The sequence below is a fragment of the Stigmatopora nigra genome, chromosome 2 (assembly GCF_051989575.1).
Source record: "Stigmatopora nigra isolate UIUO_SnigA chromosome 2, RoL_Snig_1.1, whole genome shotgun sequence".
NCBI classification, from domain to species: Eukaryota; Metazoa; Chordata; class Actinopteri; order Syngnathiformes; family Syngnathidae; genus Stigmatopora; species Stigmatopora nigra.
Window position 1 is genome coordinate 12,016,649 of NC_135509.1, and position 18,554 is coordinate 12,035,202.

General features: G+C 40.6%; 1 protein-coding gene across 5 annotated transcripts in view; it reads right to left on the reverse strand.

The window, feature by feature from the left end:
• Positions 1-18,554, reverse strand: part of znf423 (zinc finger protein 423) — an 83,574-nt gene that overhangs the window by 16,328 nt on the left and 48,692 nt on the right. The gene's annotated exons all lie outside the window — the stretch shown is intronic.

Consider the following 18,554-nt stretch of genomic DNA (forward strand, 5'->3'; position numbering starts at 1 on the left):
ATCACAAAATACAGAGAAGAAAAATATTACATTTGCTATCGTGGGGGTCACATGGTCATGCCTGTGGACCATGAAAACACACACATACAAAACACACTAGGAGTGACCTTGCTTCTAGCCTGTCCGCCATGTCCTCGCCCTACATGCCCCCCCACCAAGACCAACTGCCTGCATCCATGAAGCCCTCACTAGCAATGCCAGGGTAGGGCATGCCAAAATGCACCTTGCTGTGGTCTACAAACAAAACAAGCAGGGTTTTACAACACTTATTTTCTGATAATAGAATTATAAAGACATTTTTAGTGGGCTTAACGCAAGGTTCTTTAGATTCATATCGATTCCAAACTTTCGAAACACAGCAACATGAAACTCACAAAACTCTGCCCCCCTCCCCCCCAAAGCACTATGCATCGCCCACATATACACACCCACGCATAGCAGAGTGATGCCTTGCTAATGAAGACATTAAAACATGACTAGGTCACATGTGGAAACGCACGCCAGATACCTTCAACATGGTTGGACAGATCCCACCGCATGCTCACTGTATTGCATGTGCATGTCTTTTATTTGATGCCTGCTGGCAGACAACATAACTCTTGCTAGAGCTTAGAAAGAGAGCAGACTTTTCACTAAAATGAACAATTTATGTGCCGTGCCATTTAAAGAAGTGACCGTGTTTCCATGTGTGGTGTCGTCCAACATCAGGTGATCATGAAATGGACAAAGGCTGCTTGTAGCAGTGCTAATCCACAAGTCAAAGTCATGCATTCTTTGAAGGGTCCAAAAGTAATTTAGAAGGTTCAAGGTCTTAGGCCATGAAGTAAAAATGCTGAGCTGACGTGAACACCGGTCTTTGCAAACACACAAATATCCTAAAACTGATCCACTAAAGGACTGTGGCTGTCAAATACACTTTGATTGCTGTTGTGTCCAAAGTATTTCACAAAGGGCCACAGTGGCTGTAGGTCTTTGTTTCAATTGATCCAACATAGGTAGTTTAACTAATGAGGTTTCTTCTGAAACGAGCAGAACCTAACTGCAATCCACTGATTACACATTTAAGACCCTGAATTGGTGAAAATATATTTTCTTTAATGGTTAGAACGAAAACATGCGCGACTGCAGCTCTTGAGGACCGATGTGGACACCTATGCCGAGATTAACAAGAATATACAAAGGCGGTGCAGTGATGAGCGTAATGACCTCTACAATGAAGAGACTAAGCAGCTGCAACACAGATGCATCGTACTTCATTACGGAATGGCTTTTTCAAGTCTGGAATCAGTGTTTTCTGAGAGATAAAAAAAATCCAGATTTTCCTTCTAGATTTGGCCTCATTTAACGGACAAAGGGGCCCTAACGAACTGTTTCAACATGATATGAGTGAGCGACAGATTGGTATGTAGGACCACAATATTGAATAAGGCCTGCATTTATGCAAACAAAATAAGAGGCAGTAAAAATTATTTTCCAGATTAATTATTGTCCATAAACATGTACACATTGGCACACCTGATCACACAAGAGTTATTTGCCAAACACAAAGGAATACATTTGCTAACCATTTCCAAGAGTGGAAACCTGGCCAAACTATTTAAAATGCCAATACACTCCATTTAAATAATAAAGTACGTGCGTTTTCTTTCACTCACTATTACTAGCACAGAAAACACACTTTTCTTTGTCTGCTTCAAATACAAACAAATAAATAAATCAACACATGGCTATTAATTATTCTGAGGCAGGAATCAAATATACATGTGCCTAGAGATTTGTGTGTGTGTGTGTGTGTGTGTGTGTGTGTGTGTGTGTGTGTGTGTATGCGTAGAAGTACAACTCGTAAAGAGAATCCCCAAAGATGGATGGAAAGGCAGCCCCACAGAGTAACTGACACACAGGAGCAGAGCAATGAAGAACAGTCAGGTAAACAGTAGCATTTGAGAACATAAAATGGTAAAATGATGCTGTATTTTGCTTCACTAAACCATTCGGTCCTGATTTGTTAATTAAACAGTAAAAAAAAGGTATGCCTAAACAATAATTTAAATTAGTTGGATCGAGTCTGTTCCACCAAAGACACAATAATCCCAAAAGACGTCTTCGGGAATGTCTCGTTCATTCCAGTAAGCAAGTGGATGAAAGCTGCAAAATTACATGAATGGAATGAGAAATTAAGGCTTCATTAACATTGGAACAATTGAATCTAAACCATGGTTGGGTAATTTCATGGTTCATAATTGATACTGTTTTAAAGCCATTTGATGTAGCCCACTGAAAGATTGGTTAATTCACATTATTTGCATAATTACAGAGTAAATTCCGAATTAAAGTGGTTCGAACGACAGCTGTACAAAATAAGCATTGTCGGAATAATTATTTTTTGAGCACATCACTTGCAATTGATGTCATTGGACTGTGAAATGCTACTTAATGAAATGTGCAGAAAATGTGGCAATATATATCCTTTAGTTTCTCTGATTCTAGTCTGGTTATAGTTTGGGCACTTTTTGAATACAGCAAATCAAATAGTGGGATAAATCATATTATTCAACAGGAATCTCATCACTGTTTTATCTATCTTCTACTACTGGAGTTCAAATTTAAATGGCAATGGCATACAATTGCTTAAAAAAATGAATTGGATGTTTTATTGCCACCAATGACAGTCAACCAGTTTATGAAATAAAAACTGTTATATATGCCATAAAACACATTGAGAGCAATTGAGCAAATGATATATTTATTTTACATTCACCCAGCTTCCAATCCAGTGGCATACATTATGCGGATCAAACGGAAAAATATATCCTTTGCTAAAAAATCATAAAGTAGCTGATGGAGGATTAAACATTTGGCTTGATGTGCACACACATACACACAAACACAAGTGCTCACTCATAGACGAGAGCTCAGTCAAACAGTTCTCCAGCCTACTTAAGAGAGTTCACATGTAGAGCAAAGTCACTACTGGGAATCACAGTTTAGCCTCTTTCTCTCTCATCGCCTGGGTCTCTGTGACTCACAAACACCCAGAGATGCAAGAACACACAAATGGATTTATATTCACAAAGTCTCACACATTTTCGACACAGCGACTGTGTCTCTTTGTCAAGGTTTCAGGTTTTATCATTAATTATATTTGACGTCTCTTGGTGTGTGCTGGATGTGTGTGCCTCTCCTTTACAACATGTCCCGAGGGGCTGAGCAGGGAAAGTGAGGTTCAAAGACCCCCTGACAGAATGCTAAATCAATATTAATACATGCTCGCACACGAGCGCTTCTAAGCATACACACACCTCCAACAAAGAGACGCCAGTATGGTGGTTAGAGGGTATTGTTGCATTGTCTTTGCTCTCTTTTTCTTCTTCTTCAGCAACTCTTTGTCTTCCCTCTCCAAAAGAAACGTGTGTTTATGGATGTATGATCCTAGCAATCAGGTCGTCGTAAGTTTAGACACACTCGCTCGCCTTATTGTTAATCCCGCAATTCTTCTCCAAATCAATAAAATACATAATGTTCAATCTTTCACTAGTCATGGCATATCCTCATTCTAAAAGCGTATTTTGGTGCAATTCAATGGTTATTATGCAGCAATATATCTGTATCTGTATCTACATCTATATCAATGCATATATATGGTCAAGCTAAATACACTGAGGGAAGTAATGCTAGTGTGACAATGTTCTACATTTTACTGGATCAAATATTTCTCATGGATGGTGTAAGTATGCATTTGGGATGTTGTTGAATACCTGCATTTTGCGCACATGTTACAAAACAAGAAAAAATGTTTGCTAGAGTGTAAAATTAGTTCAAGCCCAGCATCTGTATGTGACAAGCAGATAGTAAAACCAAATTGGTCTTTAGAATAATAGCATATATCAACACTTGTTTGCATGAACTGGAGCGCATGCATACACAGGCGCGTGTACGCACGTGGACATAATGGGCTGATTTGTAGGTACACAACAGCTGGAGTTGGAAAACCACTGTCTAGCCAGCCATGCACATGTAGCTTTTACTAATTGCCTCTCCAGCCAACCATGCTCGACCAAACATTGTCTCATGGCTGATTTCATAGCAGAGATACTCCGTGTGTGTGTGTATTGTTAGTTCATTGTTCTACTCTTTGTCCCAATATCATTCTCAACCTTCAATCCACATCAAAATCTGTCCGTTTTGGTCTAAACACACCTGAAATACACAGCTGTTGTCTGGACACATTGACGACACACACACACACACCTTTTACTACATAGGAGTACATCTGGGCAAAAAGAGACCCTCTCTGTTCCAGATGCGTTTTCAACAACAACAACAACAAACCTGAACATTACATCAACTCCCTCCCCCACTAAAGGCAAAGATCACAAATAATTATTCAATACCTGAAATGATACCTGAAAAGCAGTAGCATAAGATAAACATCAGATATCTATTCTCTTTTAATAGATGCAGTGATGATGTAAGAGCATCGTCAAATCAACGCCCTCTCCATCTACAATCCTACTAAGAGCGCAAAAGGTGGAGGACGCTGCCTGCGAAGCCCCAGGAAATGAAGTCAGAAGACCCTTCTAATGACTTAATTGAACTAATTAACAGTGATAAGACATCCAATCAGTATACTGCCTTCCTGCAAGGCTCTTGTTAGAAACTAATTAAAGAACCAATCACAGCAGGCAGGGAGGTGGTGCGGAGTCACAGTAGTTGTGCAAGATGAAGCACTATCAAAACAACTTTCTCATTATTTAAAATAGCACTTGAAGAATCCATACACTGCCTGATCTATTAATTTTGTTTTGCAGTTATAGAATAATGTGATGAAGTATCATATATTTATTGTTTCAGCACCATCTTCACATCACTTGAATTTCCTTTCTTGTCTTCTAGTGGTAGTGTGCATGCAGTGTGCCATTCTCTCTCCCTTCTCCTACTGAATCCCCCCCAATCTGGGCACCATGCTGCGCCAGTTTAATTGCAACAGCACCCTCATGCGCAAGCTGGGCACTACAGATGTGTGTGTATGTGACCGACGGGGGTGGGGGCAATATAGAAGGAGAGACCTCCTAAGAGTGTTCAAGGATAAGCAGCAGGATGCAGGCCACCTTCCTATTTCATCTCCCACCTTGTTTCTCTTCGCCTCTGTAGCTTCACATTCGCTTTCAAGCATAAGCTTCCATGTCACCACTTTTGCCAGAAAACACTGCTCCCTTTGGTAATTCGGCCAGTTTTAATTTCCCAAAATAAAATGTGGGGGAAGGGTTTCATTTTAATTTACTACGACACGGTTATCTTATTGATATAGCCATGGCTGCTCTCTCCTTTTTTTGGTCTTATTCCCAACAACCCCCACTTTATGGCCGCGGCTCTCTCCTGGTTTCATCTCCCATAATTCCCATGGAGATGTCCTGTCAGAGTATCCTGTCTTTCCTTAATCAGCTGTCAGATATCAAACTCCCAATGAGCTCTTCTTACGCCCTCTGTCCAAAATGATAAACACACACACTATGGATTTAAGTTAGAGTTTAAAGCAATGAAAATGTAGTTCAGGAAATATGGAAAGATCTGTGTTCCATCCTGAAGTGATAACTAAACAACAAGTAAGACACAACAAAACAACAACAACAACAAAAACAAATAGTCGTGTTGAGTCCTGATGTTTAGAAGTAACTGCCTTTGGACATTTAACTATGCAAACACACAGCACCATCTCTGAATGTTCTCCATAACTTACACTGATGATGATGAAGAGCTGTATTTTCCGACTTAATGACAGAAAACGATGAAACGAATCCGTCAGCCCTGCTGTGTGCTCACATTGGAGTGTGTGGGCTTTATTAATGCATTCATCAGCTAATGTTATACAGCTGGGGAGGAAACCATGGAATGATGATTAGCAATGGTACATAAGGAGGAAGAGGAAGGAGAGGGTAGGGAGTGAAAAGAAAAGGGTCAAAGCAAAAAGAGAGCACCATGAAAGGGTGGCCCAAAGATGATGAAGGGGTTGAGGGAATGTTGTTTAATCACCCCAGGAAACATCAGCTGTTTCCAGACATGCAACAATCACACTGTCTAAATGATTAGTTATTAGCCTGTGATCACTGGCAGATGGAGCTTGCAGCCAAGTGGCAGGAAATAATAAATTCCACACAGCCATCGTTGTATATTGAAGGAAGAGCCAAACACAGATTCCTTTCAGGTTATGTCTCGTAATAATAGAGTCTGAGACTGCCCGGTAACATTAGGAAACAAACAGAAAGCCAGCATGATTGCAATATCTTACAATATGTCAAATCCCTTATAAACATTGACTTCAAAAACATAAATTGTGCAGTTTTAAATTACAACCTTTTTTCGGGCGCACTATGGACCCACTGTTTCAGGATGCAAAGAAATTTGCTTAAATGTATTAGTGGGCGAACAATTTACATATACAGTACGTATTCAGCTTACAGTACAGGCTGGATGCCAGAATGGGGCGTCTAATTGCCTGAATACACATTGTGCACCAAGCCTCTCTGAAAACTACCAGCGCACATGTTGTGTCCTGATCTCTCAGTGACCAGAGTCTCTTCTTTTCCATGCTTTCTTTCATTTTAACGGTCTTTCTTTCAAACAATAAAGCTATCTGGTTAGTGGCTTCACATTAACAGGGCCACACAAGTATGTTAAAAGACACAAAAGAACAGAGAAAATGGATCTTAATGACTGGACAAACCCCCTGCTTGTTCCCTCAAAACAAAAAAAAGTGCAGAGAAGGAATAATGTAGGCAGGTACGGCACTGGGGCAGCAAAGGGGGAATAGCAAAATGTAACAAGCGAGGAGGTGGAGGTCTAGGCGGGATGGCTGTTTCTAGTTTACCCAACCGGAGAGATACAGTAGAGAAAGATCAAGAGTGGACGTAACAGTGGGGGTTGGGAAAGTGTGAGGGACATGGCTACAACCAAAGAGGGACAAATATGACACAGTGTGGGTGTTTACTTTCTATAGAAAGAAAAAAAGTAAAAAAATATATATATCTCTGCTATCATTTTACACAACTTAACAATTCAGACTCATTAATGTGATACAGTAATCGTAGATGGTGTTTTTATAGTATGGGACAAAAAGCTTTACTCCTATCTTGTTTAAACCAGATGTCCAACATGATAGAAATGTCTTATGAGGCCAAGTTGGCAGTTATTAGCAAATAAATAAATAACATGAATAATTATGTAAATACATGGATTGATTATGTTCCAATTAGATGCATATCCACTGAAGAAGTGTACCGAGTGGCTCAACAGAAGAATGAAAATGGAATGGTAATAGGGAAAAGCCAAGGGAAGCTATGTAATAAAAAAAAATAAAAAAGGGATGGAAGAGAGGCATAAAAACATAATTTAACATGAACACGTGCAGTGGATGGGTGGGGGGTAGGAAGAGTGGCAGGAGGGGGTCTGATGAAGGGATGATGTGGGGGGCTGAGATCTAAGCCACACCACTCCTCCCTACACTCCTACCTAGGAAAAGAGGGATTTGCGCTCCCTGGGTGGGATGGAGAGATGGAGGGAAGAGAGATGAGCAGAACAGGAGGACTGCTGAGATGGGGGTGATGCGGAGGTGGCTGCGGTGAGCTAAGCGGAGTAGGGGACTGGGGATGAAGGCATAAAGATCAAGAGGGAGAAAAAAAGAAAGGAAACCTCAACAATCTGAACATTGTTGAGGGCAAAAGTTTGTACTATGCTAACCTGGTTACGGGTGTAGGGGAGACTTAAGTCAATCATCTCAACTGATTTTTTTTAAAACACTATTATTAAGCTATGTTAGAGCCAAATAGCGTTAATGTGCTTTAGTACTCACCTAATGCCCAATTAGTAAATCAACTTCCAACTCGTTGACAGTGTCCGACATTTACCCAGATTGACCTCATGTCTACCATCTAAAAATTCGGATCCCAAGTATTTAGAAAGAACGATAAGGATTGAATAGAAGAGATGTAGTTCCTCTCTCTACTTTGCAATATATTAAGAATGAACTTTGTCGAAATCCCTGGGTCATTGCCCCTCAGGGATTCTGGGAAATACGAAAACAGAAGCAGCTGGTACTGACATGACTCTCCTTACAACTCCAGCCAAAACACCCCCTTCACCTCCCTCACCAGACCCACCCTTAGCTCACCTCCTCCAAGCAAACGCTCACAGTGTCTCCCCGTTGTCTTCTTCGCAACCTCCAGTTAATACTGGCATCCTTCCTTCTAGTCTGTTTTTGTTTACTATTGTGCACCATAGTCTAGCTGTAAGTAAGTCAGGTCTTCCACGCAAAAATGAGAGCGGTATGAATAATATTTAATTCAGAACATACTTCGATCATACTCCTAATGCCTATCTTGTCATGTCCTGCTGGTATGAATTGAGTGATATGACAGCCTTCTTTATAATATGGCAGCAGGCTTGAGAAGCCCCTGTCAGTAACACAGCAGATTTACGCTCACAGACATTGATAGGATGCCAAGTAGTAGCACGGCAGAATGCACATGAGCAACTAGTCCATGCCATCTTTTTTCCGACTTTCTTTTCCCAATGTGCCAAGTTTGCGTCGGCCCCAAGTCTTTATTTTCAAGCCCACTTTCCCACTCTTCTCTTCCATCACAAAACTCAATTAGTAAATTAGTTCCAGCTCGCTTAGCGATAAACAGTGGCCTGGGAGCACATAAACACACGCGGTCTACCCCATTAGGGCTTTACTAGCACCACACACAACACAAAACCTTTGTTACACAGGTATACACTCATCCCAGAGTAATTAATTTATCAATTCACCAAGGGGTTTACCCTGAAACGAAAAGACTGTGTGTATACTCTACAGTGTATGCAGGTTCGGCTTGACTGGGAGTCAGCTATACACAGTGAAGGCTTGGTGCTTACTGCTTTGGCATAGTTATGCTAATTTGTATTTGGCGACCATATTGGATGTGCCTTGAATCATGCAAAGGAATTATTTTAATCATGTTGGCCATTTACGTGCTCATTTGATGTCATTTCGACTTAATGACTAATTTATAGTATGACTTTCCTTAAACAGGTATACCGGGAATATCTTTTCTACATTGACAGATGAAGCTTAATTCAGAAGTGAAATGTGGTTTAATATTAACAATTAAAGGGAAAGGATAAATACAAAACACAAAGCGGCAGTGGCAATTATCAAAGACAACATGACAGCGATGGCGGATGGCAAAATGGCGTGCACTGTACGGTGATGTCATTTCAGCAAAATAGTTTGCTTTGGTGTTAATTCATTTAGTTTCAGAACAAGCCCTGCAATTGAAATTCTACTCTGAAGCCTGCACTCTAAATCTAGAGACTTTGCTCTCCAGATTGACCATCGCCGTCAAAATGCAACGCCATCCACCAACATAATTGTTGCAGATTGCTGTCACAGCGTCTTTGTGAAAACGGCTCCATAGATAAACTGACACAAGGCAAATACACACGCACAACAGAGATGTGCATGTCACCAAGAAATGAGCCTAAGGGTTGGAAGCATTACACACTGTCATACACTGCAAAAAAAACCCAGCCAGACACAGAGTGTGCACACATAGCCACAACATGAAATGTAGACAAAGAGAAGCTTGGTTTAGCACCAATGTTGACTGTATGAATGTGAAAGGCATAACAGCCTGTCTTGTTTGAACTCCTCAGAAATTGGAGGAGGAGGAGGCTTCCTGTTGGGGTTTCTGAACAGACAGTTAAACTAAACAGACACCATTCACTATTGCTTCTCTTCAGAAAAAAATCCAGACACATGAATTTAGTGAATGAGTTATACCATTGGAACAAACAAGTGAAAGACAGCTTGAGTGATGAAAACGAAAGACGAAAAAAGGAAGAGAGTTTCTGTGGAGCAAAGCCAGCACTGAACAAAGAAGTACAGTAAGCGTCCGTTGGCCTTACAGCTGCTCACTGTACACACAGTGTTGAGGTTCCACCCTTGGGGACCGGCTTGTGTATGTGTATACATAAAAATATGTGTGTGTGGATTTGTGCAGCCTAAACCCCAGTAGGAGTCCATGCTTTCAGTGGTTGGACTGCCAATTCCTAACCCTACCGCTTCCCATTTCCAGTTCTTTTAGCAGAAGAAAAAGGAGGGGAGTTAAGTAAAAAGAAGAAAGATTGAAAGGTGGACTTAAAACTCAAATACCACATGGTTGAAGCATTGAAAAACAATAGTATGAGATACGCTCACACAAAGCCTAACAAGTGTCTAAACCTATGATCAGATACTGTAAGGTGGGTAAGCCAACCGTTTGTCCACCATACTAACATCACATGTTTATTAATACATAACCCTACAAACACAGGACAACCTGCTGCTGTAATTAAAGGTGTCCTTGATAATGAGACAGGCCACTTTCACACTGTCGCACCTTGGAATGACATCTGATTTACAAACACACACTCGCAATTTACTCCTATATACAGCCCACTTTTTTGCATGATCCATCTGTTGAGTTCACACAGCTGGCAGTCTGTCATGACTGGTAAATGTGCAACCCATGTGCTTTTGAAAAGATTGACTCTGAATATTGTTTTCTTTATTTTGCATGAACTTAAGTATGATTAGTCTAAATAAAATGGCACCTTACCATTGGGGAATAAGTATTGTATGACCCAACTTATGCTAAAACCTTAGTGTTCCTGCAGCACATTGGGACTGCTGTGCATATTCAATCTGTATGTGGGAGGGGGGTGGAAAAAAATGAAATGACGGTAGACGGGGTCAATGAGTATGTGTGTGTGTGTGTTAATATGTCTGATAAATTCAGGTGGTGGGACCAAGCATATCCCTTGGCAAGAAAAGTATCATTCCCCGGACTCCTCTCCACTCTGTGCTAACGAGATATACAATATACACATCTCCACACACCCACACGGCATGCACATTGATCAGGGCAAGGATGAGGGTCGCTCTGCATCCCCTTAGCCAAACACTAAGGACCGAGTGCCTGGGGGCAAACTGAGCCTCCCACCCTCGACTACACCCGCACACACAAAAACATTCATGCAAACACATGCCTATCTCATCTGGATTCTCCTGGAGTGTAAGACTCCCAATACTGTGTCACATACTAAACAGGTACTTGTGCGTCATTACTAGAATATGAAATGTGTGCCATAGCAACAAGTGTTGAATTATAGCGCAGCTTGGCTTGAACTGACTTTAAAAGGAAGATGTTGATGTTTAATGCGAAATGTAGCATGAGTGTACCTTAACAATAATTAATTGAGTACATATGCGCCAGTTTTATTTTGGTTAATGAAAAAAAATGAATAAAACATTTTAGTAAATAAAACTTGTGCTGTATTTTTTATTATTTATTTCTTTATCAAGAGCTTTTAATAAAGGTGGTCAAGTGGTTAGCAGTTACAGTATCGGTACTACATTTTGCATGCCTATTATTACATTCAAAGTTGGTTTATTATCAATAAAAAAAAACAGGCATAGTGTATGCCCGAAGACAATTTATTCACTTGCCTGCATTAGGGTTTTAACCGCAAGAACAGATGTGTCTACTGCAAAACATTTTGTGTTTTTGATTTCAATATGCAATTTTGCTTGCCAGTTTTCAACCAAAGCAAATATTGGATTGAGGATGAGAAAACAAACGGTAAGACTGCACTCCCAATGTGTGTATATGTGTTTACTTGTGCACACACATTTGTGATGGTTCGGCTGTATGAATAATTCAAATCCATGGAGACGACAGCCTGCCGTGTTAATGAGGAGGACATGCAATGATACCAAATATCGCTGGCGGTAAGCTATTGATCCGATAAGCCATTTGTCCAAATTTTAATCGAGAAATTCGAGCTCAAACGTTCTTTACAGCGACATATTGATGGAACGGCATAATGTCACATTAGGATTTTTTTAGGGTATATTGTTGCATTAGTTGTAATGTTAAAAGAAAAAAAAATAGTATCATAAAAACTTTGAAGGCTGCTTATTCTTGATTATTTGAGTTTTTAACAGTATATCTAACAAAAAAAGCAGTGTGAAAGTAATACCATGAGTCCTGTCATGGTAATGACTGGTCTAAAAAGAACAAGTGATTGAAAAGATAGCAGGTTGGTAATGGACTATGAGTCAAATAGCTAGCAGTTTTGGTTTCAAGAGTAAAGTTTGCTTTAAAATTGAGTAGGTCTACAATGCTAGATTGCTTGCATGATTAGATCCCTGGACGTCATTCATAGAACTGGTGCTTTTTAGTCACCTGCGGCGCTGAAAACATGCATATGTTGGCTATCATTTTTTTATATATTTTTTTAAGTGTGGGCGGTGTCTCTCGACACTTTTATAAAGCCCAGTTGCTTTTGGCGCTGCGGTAAGCCTGGGATATAATGACATTGGGAGTCAAACACAACAGTACCGTGAGCCACCACAGCAGGTTGTATGGGAGTCTGACACACACCCACACAAGTGCCTGACAACTAATCACACTATGAAAGCATGGATCAAGGTTCAGTATAATTAAGGACACACTAATACTCGCCTCCAACATTTTGTCGGCTAGTAGAGGGGTATAAATTTGGCACCCCTTGGCGGCAGCCGGGCATGAAAACAATAGTGTGCTTTTTCAAGGGACATTCACTTCAAGGCAGTTTTACATCAGAAAAAAACATTCACCTGGATACATCATTCAAACCTGAGCCAAATGCTTTACTTTTTTCATACTTATACTTTGTGTTGAGTGTGATTTAGCCATAGCAACTTTAAAACTCCCAGTCTTTGGGTTGTTGGTGTTTATAATGATATTCTATATATGATTTTTATTTGATATTATTTTGGCTATAGTTGTGTCTTTCTTAAGTCAACTGTTGGTTAATGGCCTATAAAAAAGCCATACGATGACATTAACAGCACACATATATATCCAAGACCAGATTCTGAACTCAAATGTGATATAGATGCCACATCCATTCCGACTGCAAGGCTAGTAGTGAATGATCATTGTGATTAATCAACCAATTAAGAGTATTTTGATGTCCAACACTGCTAATGGCACTGAAATCTGATCCTTCTTTGCTAGCATTCCCAGTTCAAAAGGATTGGATGGCAACCGTCAATGGTAGGGAATGAGTTAGAAGAGAGATGGGCAGTTGCATCTAGGACACATCCAACTCTTCAACTATAAAGAAAAACATCTGGATGCCATCCAAAAGTACCATGCATCAACACACTCTTGCACGCACTCTAATGAAGCCCCGATAGTGACGAAGAGCAGCAGGGAGCAGCGCGGATCGCCGAAGACACGCGCGTGTGAGCTTTCCTCACAATGTATGTGTACGCTTTGCACGAGCGCGCGTCTCCGGTGGGATAATTATGTTGCTCCTCGGCAGCTGAGCGTGCCAGATGTACTGGGAGACGGAGGAGGCGGGGGAGGAGGGCGAAGGAGGAGGACGACGAGGAGGTGGTGGTACGGCACAGAGCAGAGAGGGAGCATAGCACCGGGGGCGATGCAGCGGGGAACATACCGAGTGTTACGTGAATACATGTGTACCCATGTTGTGTTTGGATGCACTGATGTGTGTCCGTTTGAGTCCAGCTTGCAGCACTGGCTGTGTGTTAGCCTGCATAAGAGAGCATCTCAGCGTGTGTATTTCCAGACGGATGTCCATGTTTGTACACACTAATGCACTACGGCGAGTGTGTGTGTGTATTTGGCAATGGCGATTTAGTTGCTCGCCATCCACGATTAGTGGGCTGGATCAGTCGCCAATGAGAAGCTCTCATCCAGGACAAATGATAAGAGGGGATGCAGAACACCAACTTGATTGCTAGGAAAGATCTGGATTCAAGTGTAGTGACCATTCTCTAGCACAACATTGTCCTACTTTTAACTGTTCTGACGTCTGAGGTTTTAGAGGTTATGAAAGTAGTAGCATAAAAAGTATTGGGCTTATTTTCCTTAAGAATATTTTACAAATATTTACCACCTGCACTTCTGCATTTGTATTGCAGAAAAATTCTGGTTATGTCACCCCTCCCAGTATTGGAACGCAGTCGTAAAATGAGGACCCCAATTCCATGTTAAAAGAAAGCCTATAAAAAGCGAAAACACAGAGGAAACAAACGAGAAGAGAGGACATAAAAATTCAAACAACAGCTTAGAACAGCAGAACAGAAAGTAAGAGATTCTCTCCCCTGGTTGGCTTTGTCACCTCACTCACCCGAGAGGAAAAAAAAATACCATGGGAAATTACTGAAAGCAGAATGCATTGATTTATCCCAGATGATATGTGTGTGTGTGTGTGTGTGTGTGTGTGTGTGTGTGTGAGTGAGTGTGTGTGTGTGTGTGTGTGTGTGTGTGTGTGTGTTTGTGTGTGTGTGTGTGTGTGTGTGTGTTTATGTCACACAAGGCCTGAACAGCAATAAAGAGAAAAGCCTGGTCGACATCTGCTTAGAGACAACGGATAAGAGTGTCAACATATACTGTTATTCTTCTTCTATTCCTCCCTTTCCATACTGGAATCTCCTATACTGTGCTAGGTAATTAAGAGTCAAACACGACCCCCTTCAACCACTCCCAGCATGGCTTTGCATTCCATCTCCTGCTGTGCTGGTGCTGCTTTTTTTTTCTCCTTTCCTTTTATGGGATCTGCAACATATTGTGAATCTTGCCTTGAGCACAACTTGGGAAGTAGCCGTTAAAAATCAACATCTTTTAATCTTCACTCATGATAGCTGACGTAACATATCAATTACTTCACATTTGATATACATTGCTTGATCCACACTGAAACAACCATCAACCATAGGCCCAAAAGTCCAACGTATGCACAATAGGTGTACATATTGAAAAACATCATAAACCCTGATGGATCTAATCATTTTACCCCGTGACATGATGCCAAATATGAATGGTCAAGATGTCTGAGTACCTAGCACAATCCACCAATCACTCTGCTGGTTCAATCAAGGCTGGCTAGCAAGGTGACCCTGAATGCAAGTGTGTGTGAGTGAGTGTGCATGTGTAACTGTGTTTCTGTACTTATATAGGCACATACGCTGTATGTGCACTCGATCCATGTAATTAACACAGGCCATTAATGAAGTCCAGCTGCTCAGCAAGAGGACTGAGAGCAAGCCAAAAGCAGTCGCAAATTACTCTCCTGCCTCTCTGTTCTCCATCCTTTCCTTCCTTCATGTTCATCATTCAGAAAGGTGTATCCCTTTACTACATGCTCCTCTTTATCTAATATATTTTTATACCTGAATGTGAGGAAGAGCTATTTTAACTTCCTTTGTCTTACCTTATTTGTTTAATAGCATGGTAACACTAAACAACATAGCCGCACCGCAGTGAGAGCCTTCACGAGTTCAAAAGTTGACTCAAATAAATGCGATCACAAATCCCGATGCATTTCATATTATGTGACATGATATGCACGCAGTGTGCCTTGAGAAAAACCAAACAATTGAACATATGCCATGGGCATTTGAAGGTAACTGTCAAACCATGTGGTACTGTTCCAACAAAAAAAAATGAAACGCTTGATGAAAGCCATACAATCTAGTGTTTCACTGTTATATCTAACGATACACTATGAAGAGCTAAAAACAAACAAACAAGCCCATAGAGAAGTAGCAAATTTAGTTAGTCTTCTCAACAACAAGAACAAAGTGAGTGTCCTTTTGAGCTCAACCCTGGGTGGTCTGATAAAAGTAAGCCCAATTACAATTGTATGGAAGCAGATTCTCTTCCATACAAACACATACACACTCATACACATTGCCGCCTCCCTACCAGCTGTGGCAGATGCGCCTGTCATGGCAGAAAATGAATTCAAAATACTTAGCGAATTAAGCAATGAGTTAATTGTTGCTTGGCCTCTGTCTATGAGGTGCATGCAGGCAAATCGCCTCGCCAAGGAGAAAAACTACAGCATGTTTTGAGCATATGTGTATGTGTGTGTAATTGTTGTTTCGCAGCTGGCGCTGCCACACCTGGACGGCTTGCGTTAAGAGCGAGAAAACAATCGGGGAATGCAAGTATGTCAGCTATATAGTCGTCACAATACAATACTTGAAAGTTTCATGAAAATAAATGCATGAAAATGACACAAGAAACTCAAAGGACACTACTTTTACATGCAAGAACATTTAAGTGTTCCTCTAGGTACAAATATCCTCCCAGGTACAAGTTTGCTGGCACGCCAGACTTGAGTGTGTTCTACTGACTATACTGTTTATGTCTCTCCTGTCTATTTGTCAACGTGTCCTATTAGGTTTCCAAACAGCTTGTAATGACTGGTAATAAACAGCAGAAGAAAGAAGTAAATCAAGCGAGAAGACGACAAAATGAGCTCTCCTGGGGTCCTGCATGTTCTCTGTTTTCAACACACACACACAAATTTACAAATGGAGATACCAGCAACTCTTCTCTAGTGGTGTAGGTACATTTGTAGTTGACTTTTAATGTGAGCAATGTTCTAGACAATTGCAGCAGAAGTGCATACTGGGTCGTGGGTGTCTGTTGTGTTTTCAAACGTTTGAAACACAATGGAGAATTCAACAAACTTAAGGATAAATATATGATCAAGATGGTTGATTCTATGAGAGAAAATCTCAGATCTTATTTAATTTTCAATCAGCCTCATATCATCTTTTATCTTTCCCTTCTTTTTTCTCCCTTCATCTAACCCCTGTGATCCTCCCTTCTCAGTCCCTTGTCCCTTCACTGTTGTTCCCTCCCACTGGTGTCACGGCTCGCTAGCTCCAGGTGGCGAGGTAAGATGGGAAAAAAAGAGGAAGGGGTTTGGATGGATAAATAGATGGAGAAAATGGATAAGGGGGTTAAACCAGGTTGGAAAAAGTCTCACCAGTATAAGATTGTGTTGACAACTATTAAAAGAACAAATTGTTTAAATATTAATTGGAGAAATGTTCAAATATAATATTAAAAACATTAAAATTCAATGACAAATTTTTAGTTGAAAGGAAACAATATTTGGCTTTTCTTTTTAAGTTTTTTTTAAAAACATGAAAACATGGTGTGACATGAAAACTGGCATGATGCACTTGAGCCCATTTAGATTTACTGCTTCAATTAAGAAAATATTGTAAAAATGATCAAAATAAAACTTTTCTTTTATACTGTGATGGCGTGTTTTCTTTATTTTCCAAACGGAGTTCAACTTGATGAAAAATTACATCATTGAAATTGAATGTTATATCCTAATGTATTGGTCAATGTATGTAAAAAGTATGTATTTTTTCTTTTTCCATTCCACTTATCCTTAAAAGTGTCATTGAGGCTATCCCAGCCAACTTTGGGTGGTAGGCTGGGGACATCTTGACTTGGTCACAACCCAATGGCATCCATGACGTCTAAAAAATGTTTAATGGTTTTGTAAGGAGGGAGAACAACTACTTGTGCCACTTTAGCGAGAAAGTTGGTTCATTTTCAAGCGTTTTGGCTCTAAAGCTCTCAATTAATAGACTACTGCAGAGAGTGCAATTGGGGGTCAGTGTATAAAATTGCTTTTAATGCTTCAATCTTTTAAGAAACAACAAGTCATTTACACATATCCACAGAGACAGGACATTTCCTGTGGCAGTTCAAAGTCTCTCAGACTGGACGCTTGTGCCTATGATGGGATTAGCCATGTTTCTTAAGTACCTTTTTCCCCCCAGTTTATTTAAGATTTTAGTCTGCTTTGATAGTTGCTGTTGAGGAACGTTGGTAAATCTCCCTGTGCTTGTTGTGATATCAATTTCATGTAAGACTGGTGAGCCTAAGTGTTTTCTTAAGTACAGAGCATTAGTGAAGTCACACACCAAGAGAAAAAAGGCAGATTAGTCTAAGGCTTATTAGTTCAGGTGTGGCACAGCAGAAGAAAACACCAATGTGTCTAGCTGGTAGCAAAGACACACACACGCGCTACATGAATGAACTGTGCACCACATTATCCACCTCCTTTCACTCTAAAAGCCTCTTACGCGCCTCATTAAGTCTTCAGCGACACAAAAAGTAACCAGGACAGACCATGCTTATCGGGACACATACACACACACAGACACACGCATACACAAACATATTGTTCAGTGTATTCATGCACAAGTGTAAAAGGAAGGTTAAGTCCAGAGGACAGTGAAGCAGAGAGACACCAGCTCTGGGATGGCTGCTTAGACAGAAGACAGACATCACAACTCAAGCGCTTCAGTGATTTCACTGCAGGCTAATAGAGTGGATGACAACAGGTTGACTGATGTTAAATGGCACCCACATAGAAAGCAGTCTGTTGTGTTTATTTATGGGCTTACATCCCACATTGGGTTTTATGAATGTAAAAACAAAAACAACAACAACAAATAAAAAGGGCCTATATTTTGCGCCTTCGCAAAGACATACAGTACAGTATACTGGTTGAACACTCTAAATTGTTTCTAGGTATGAGTGTGAGCGTGAATGGTTGGTGGTCTCTTTGTCGCTCTGCCATTGGCCAGCACGGGAAATACATGCAAAATCCACACAAGAAGGTCAGAACCCTCGATCTCAGAA